This window comes from Thunnus thynnus, chromosome 13, assembly GCF_963924715.1.
Source record: "Thunnus thynnus chromosome 13, fThuThy2.1, whole genome shotgun sequence".
Taxonomy (NCBI): Eukaryota; Metazoa; Chordata; class Actinopteri; order Scombriformes; family Scombridae; genus Thunnus; species Thunnus thynnus.
In genome coordinates, this window is record NC_089529.1 from 31,314,500 (window position 1) to 31,320,785 (window position 6,286).

Consider the following 6,286-nt stretch of genomic DNA (forward strand, 5'->3'; position numbering starts at 1 on the left):
TAAATGTGCATCACATAAGATAGATGATGTGGTTCAGTCAAACTGCTGATGTGAGAGTGGAAGAACAAAGTGGTTTTAATGGTTTTAATGGTGACACGCTGTAAAGAGACAGTTTGATTTCTGATGGTGAATGAAAAGACTTCATATAAATATGTTTAATAAGTATGTATTTGAACACTGGTGGAGTTTATTGATCCACTGGATGTGATTATTTCAAACATCTTCATTTCTTTTTAAAGCCTAAATGTTCCTGTTTTCATGTTTTAAAGTGTGAGTGAAGCAAACAGCTCCTCCTCTGACAGGATGTGATGCTGTGAGTGAACAGCAGGTGGCAGCAGACGCTCATGTTTCTGTTCCTCCAACACTTGAGTTTCACACAGTTTATATGTTCAGAGGTGGAAGAAATAAAACGCATCCTTTACTTTAGTAAAAGTAGTAAAACTACCATCAAATACTCCTTTACAAGTAAAAGTCCTGCATTCAACAATATATTGAAGCTCTGAGAAATAAAATGTAGCGAATCATGAAACAGTTGAGTGTTTCTCTCTGACATGTGGAGGAAAAGTAGAAGGTGTGTCCACCAGTCCTCCCATAACACAGTCTAACTGGTCCCAGTATGAATCTAACAGCAGGCAGACTGGTTTGATGATGGTGTGTGTGTATTCAGTATCTATATGTTGTAGATTATTCTATGAAGGATGATATTAAAATATATTTAGATTTCATTATCTGCTGTTTTTAACCATCTTGCCAAGTTGTGACTGTTGGCGTCGACCTGAACAGGAAACAGTCACAACCTGGAAAAATGTTCAAAACCTTTTTCATGGTGGAACCAGCAGAATATATTTTCATCCAGATGTTTCAAAGAGTCTTTGGCTATAGAGCTTGGTTAGAACAATGTAAAAGTGGGCTGATATTTAGATAATAAAGAGGTAATAATAATGTCATATAATGGTAGTTAATAAGTAATAGCTTGGTATTAACAGTGAGTGTAACCACGGTAAGAAAGGGCCAAGAAGAAAGGGGATATTTAGTGGAAATAAACATAAAGAACAATGAGGCAGAACTAATTACAAACATCACAGTAATATTTCAGTAACTATACAGTAACCTGCTAATAATAAGGTTATATCATGTTTTTATTTAAAACAGTAATATGGTGACATTAATGGGGTAAGAGCCTGATAATAATGATGTAATATGGTTCATATTTTCTAAATATTATGGGCTACTATCAGCGTCATACCTTCAAATGACATCACAGTTCTTGGACGTCTAAATCAGTGATTATCAGATTAACCTGCTGAAATTCTTTGTCTCTCATGTTCCAAACATGAACTTTTGTTTTGAGGTAAAAGTGTAAAAATTCTTCTTTTAATGCTGTGATTTGTTACCTGGAAACACACCTGGTAGGCCTAACCCTTCCACTGTTAACTCAACACAACATGTGCTACTGTTGATGAAAAGTTCCAGAAATATATGCTGCCTATGGACATATTTCACTCATCAAACTTCAGCTTCAAACAAGCCTTTTAAAAACATGTTTTTTATTTTTATGGTATTTTGAAGTTAAAGAAAATACATCATTTTTTATCTTAGGTAACATGAAAGGAAGCATTTAGCAGCTGATTCATGGCTGTTACACAGAAACTACCAGGTGTGTTTCCAGGTAATCAACATGTCTCTTGGTGTTGGTTTCATCTCATCACAATCACCAAACATCACCATCAAATGAAGTAGAAACTGGTAGTTTTGCATTTTGCATCTTTAGATGTGTTTCACATTATTATCTCTTTATTTTTGGCCCCTTATTATCTAATATTACCTAGTTATAGCCATTGTTAATACCAAGCTTTTACATGTTAATTAGCATTATTACTAGCTGGTTATTATCAAATATTACCCACTATTACCTTGTTATTACCCAGCTGGAAGGTAAAGTGCTGCCACAAATCCTTCCAGCAGACACCAACAAAACTGCGTCTACGGTTCAACCTCAGTTTAGTCTCACTGGTGAAGTTTCTTACTGGATTTAAACCAGTTCATTTGTTAAATCTTTATGGTTTTAATCGATACGTTTGTCAGTTGATACATATATATGTGGTTCTTGAGAAATAATAATCAATCTGTCCGTTCTGAACAGACACGTTTTGAACGGGCTCTGCACTAGTTCTAATAAAAAAAGAACTGTTAACTATTATTATTCTTCATTTCTTAAACTGTGCTGGTGTGTTTTTGTATTTCAGGATTGTATTGATTAGTTTTTATGTTGAATGTGTTTCTTTATGTTTCTTTGTCTTTTAACATCTTGGGACCATGTTGGAAATACGTGTTTTCACTGTAACATGTTATCACTTGAATTTCTGTTTTGAGTCTGTAATCCATAAATAAATAAATCATATCACAAACATAACTTTGCTCCAACAAATGTTTCTATATACAGGTGAGAGTGTTGAAGGTTACAGCATTTATAAATGACTTTAAATTAGATGAGAAATCATCCAAAACAAAGAAAACTGTTTTCTCTGCACTTTATTGTTGTAACAAAGACTTTTTCTTTTAACCTTCAGTTGGTTTTTAAATAAATAAGATAAATCAAGATAAAATAACTTCATTTATTATTTATTTTCATATTTCAAACCAGGCAGCAGGTGTTTGCTGCTTCTTCTTTCTGTACTTGAGGCCATTTTCAGGAAGGTTTCCCCAAACTGAGCGTGTGCAGAAGTTTTCCTGTCTGTTGAACAAGTTGAGCTTTTAGCTTTGATTGTAAATGAAACTTCAGTCAGAAAGTTTTACAGCTGCAGGAGTTAAACAGTCTGCTGATGTTCAGAACAGATTCTGTGGGCAGAGAAAGAAAACTAGTATCTAGTGGGACTCTACTGAGAGAGGAGACAAATGTCATATTTCCATCATGTTTTCCATTGTGTGGTTTTATTCCAGCCCATTAACAAGCATCAGGAGGGCAAAATATTAGGAACACTTTTCAATATAACACAGTCCAGTACAGCAGCCCCACTACCACCTCAATAATAAATATAAAATACAATTATCACCTTTCTGACAACGTCAACAACAACTGAGAATGTAGAAGCTTTGTAAATGTAGAATTGATGGCAGAGCTGTTGTGTTGGATCGCATCAGACTGCACAGGTGTTCCTAATAAAGTGATCTCCAGTCATTGTACATTTAGAGTCTGGAGGGTTGTGAGGTCTCAGGTCACGTTAGAAAAAGCCTTCAGGACTGGAACATGGGCTGTGTGGGAGTCGGTCCTGATGAGATGTGATATATCAGAGTTGAGGCTAACATTAGCAGCTCTGGAAGGTTTACCTGAGATCAGCTGCTCGTCATCTTGTAAAAGTGAAACATGTTGAAAATACAAACAGTTAAGTATCAGTATGATAATTCAGCAGTTTTTCTGTATGAAGTGTCTGAATGGTTTTTGGGTTGTGAGGAATTTAATGAGATTATTCAGTTTGATTTCAGTGTTCGAGTCATTACTGGTGTAAATATAACGAGAATGAAATGAAGCTGCAACTTAAAGCAGCTTCTGTCTGTTTGTCTCCATCTAGCAGCAGAAACCTGAATCACAGTCTGGTGATTTAAACATCACAGCTCAAATAACAATAATAATAATAATAATAATAATAATAATAATAATAATAATAATAATAATAATAATAATAATAATAATAATCAACAGATGTCGACAGTCTGATCATCTCTGGTCACAGAACTGAACTGGGATCAGCGAGCAGAAACTGGTTTGATGGTGTGAGACCACGTTCAGGCTCACAGGCTGTTAGAGGTCTGTTATATATTCTGGAGTCAGTCAGTCCCAGTTAGAGATGTGGCGGGAAACCTTTTTACAATAAACTGTGGTGAAACATTGTTTCTGACTGTGATTATTGTTGTTTTCAGAGACACTGTGAACACAGAGCAGCTGTTCTGTCTTCATCAGCAGTTTGATTCTGTTCAGACACGACGAAGCAGCTTTCTGCTGCTCACAGGCAGAATAACCAGAGAAGCAGGTCAGATCAGTCCAGATCCAACATCTCTGCTCAGGACTTTCTATATGAACCTGAGCTGCCAACACACTGAAGAGCAGCAGCTTACAGGTCTGAATGTTCTCTGCTGCTGTTTGTTACTGATGTGCCTTTTATAAATGAATTGAACTGTTAACACTTCATACAAAGTTCAACACTCCAGTATTTGAATTAGTTAAATAAGCTCCGACCTTCAAATCCATCCATTTCATCAGGAAAAATTCATGAATTTCAGACTATGAATGTGTTTCTATAAGAAACTCTGAGCTGCATTTAAAGTGATTTCCAGTCAACAAGCTGCTTTTCTTTACTGTTTAAACTGTATTTAATCAACTGTTTTCAAAGCTGCAACATACAGAATAATATTCAGTCAATAAAACACAAGCTGATCTTTGTGTCATTTATCTGTGTTTTAGCACTAATAGCAGGATTTCAGGAACTTGAATGATTATCATGATAATACTGCTAATCATGATATTTTGACCTGTGATAGTAATAGTGTGATATCAGCACATCCTCAGTCCAAGTCCTGCTTTAAAGGTAAGTAATACAATTTTAAAATCAGCTGTAAAATGTAAATGAAACCAGTGAAATGATGCTGACGGCTGAAACGTGTTTTCTGAAGACATTAAAACAGAAACACAGTTTTAAAAAGTCCAGGTTCAGGTTTGGATTTGAGGTTTAATTTAGAGACAATAAGTAAAAGTTCTTCTCTGTGGCGTCGATAACAAACTGTCTGAGTGTTCGGAGCCTCGAAACAAAAACAAAATGTTATCAGGAGTAAAAAATGAACCGATTACATCAATAAAACACACAGTTAGTTCAAAAATGTCAAAATATCAATCTGTATACTTTTTCTTTTAACCTTCAATTCATTTTTAAATAAATATAAATAAAGATAATAATATTTACATAAAGATAATTCAAGATAAAGTAACTTCAGATGCTTTATTTCATTTTTTATAAATGATTAAATGTTTGTGAAATATGGAATAATTAGAAGAGTAAACCAAATGAAGTTTTAATTGAAAAGTATAAAACTTTATATTTCTTTTTACTCTACTAAGAAGTTTTGACTGTTTTTCAGGTTTCAGGTCTCTGTAGTTTAAAGTGATTTATATATAATATATATAATATAATATATATAAAGTATAAATACAGTATAAACTGTATATGACAACATTTCAGAAAAAATCAAACTTTGTCTCCTCCAGGCTGTGAAAACAAAAAGACAATAAAGACTACATCTATTGAGAAAGAAAAGTGAATATAAATCTATTGTAGATGTGTGACACATGTTTTTAAACTAAGGGGTCAGTGTTTGTTATCAACTGGATGTGATGTCATGTCGTTGTCATTTTGGGCATACATGTTGGTGAAGAGATCCTGCTCCTAGTTCAGGGTTGCCAACTCTCACGCTTCACGCTGCCCAAACTATTCTCACACCAAAACATCGCCACAGCAACAGAGATGAACAGTCACAGTCTTTTTGCTAAAGAGTGATGCTTAAACTACGCGGATTATTTTTGTACAGTTATACACAGGGCTGTAACGGAGACTAAACGCACATAAACGCCGTTTAACCACCTCCTAAACTCTGAAACAGCGTTTACACAGAAAGCTGTTAAAGGCTCAGAGCGGCTTTCTACCGCAGCTTCTGTTGTATCTTCTGGGAGCGCTCGTTTTGTTTTCCGTTTGAACTTTGTATCCTTGTATGAGACACGGAGACAGCTGTTACTGTTAACGAGGGGTGACCAACAATCCACCGCCCGCTCCTGCTGCGCGGGTCTTTTAATCAAACAAACCCTCCGTGCTGAAGCCAGCAGGCAGACGAATGAATCAGAGTTCAGAGGATCATATATGACATTAACTGACGCGCAGCATCAAATAATAATGTCAGAAAAAGCAGCACAAAGTAAGAAGCTAGAAAAACTCTTCAGCAAAAAGTGGAGCTAAAGTTCTTTTAAATTGACATCAGTGATTTAAGCGTCCAGTTTATCTATCTGTTGCTGCTTTAGCCTGACTGTTACTTTACAGTAACGTTAATGTTAATGTAACGTTAGCTTGATAGTTTAGAGAGATGGGCTGATGATGCATCCCCGCTGTGTGTTTTGTCCACAATGTCTGTAATTAACATCATACAAGTTAAAGTTCTGCTTCATGCTCACTCCGATTTTTAAAGGAAGGCTTCTTATATTTTCAGAGTGAGTGAAGGAATCAGGAGAGAGGAGACAGAAGTGAGG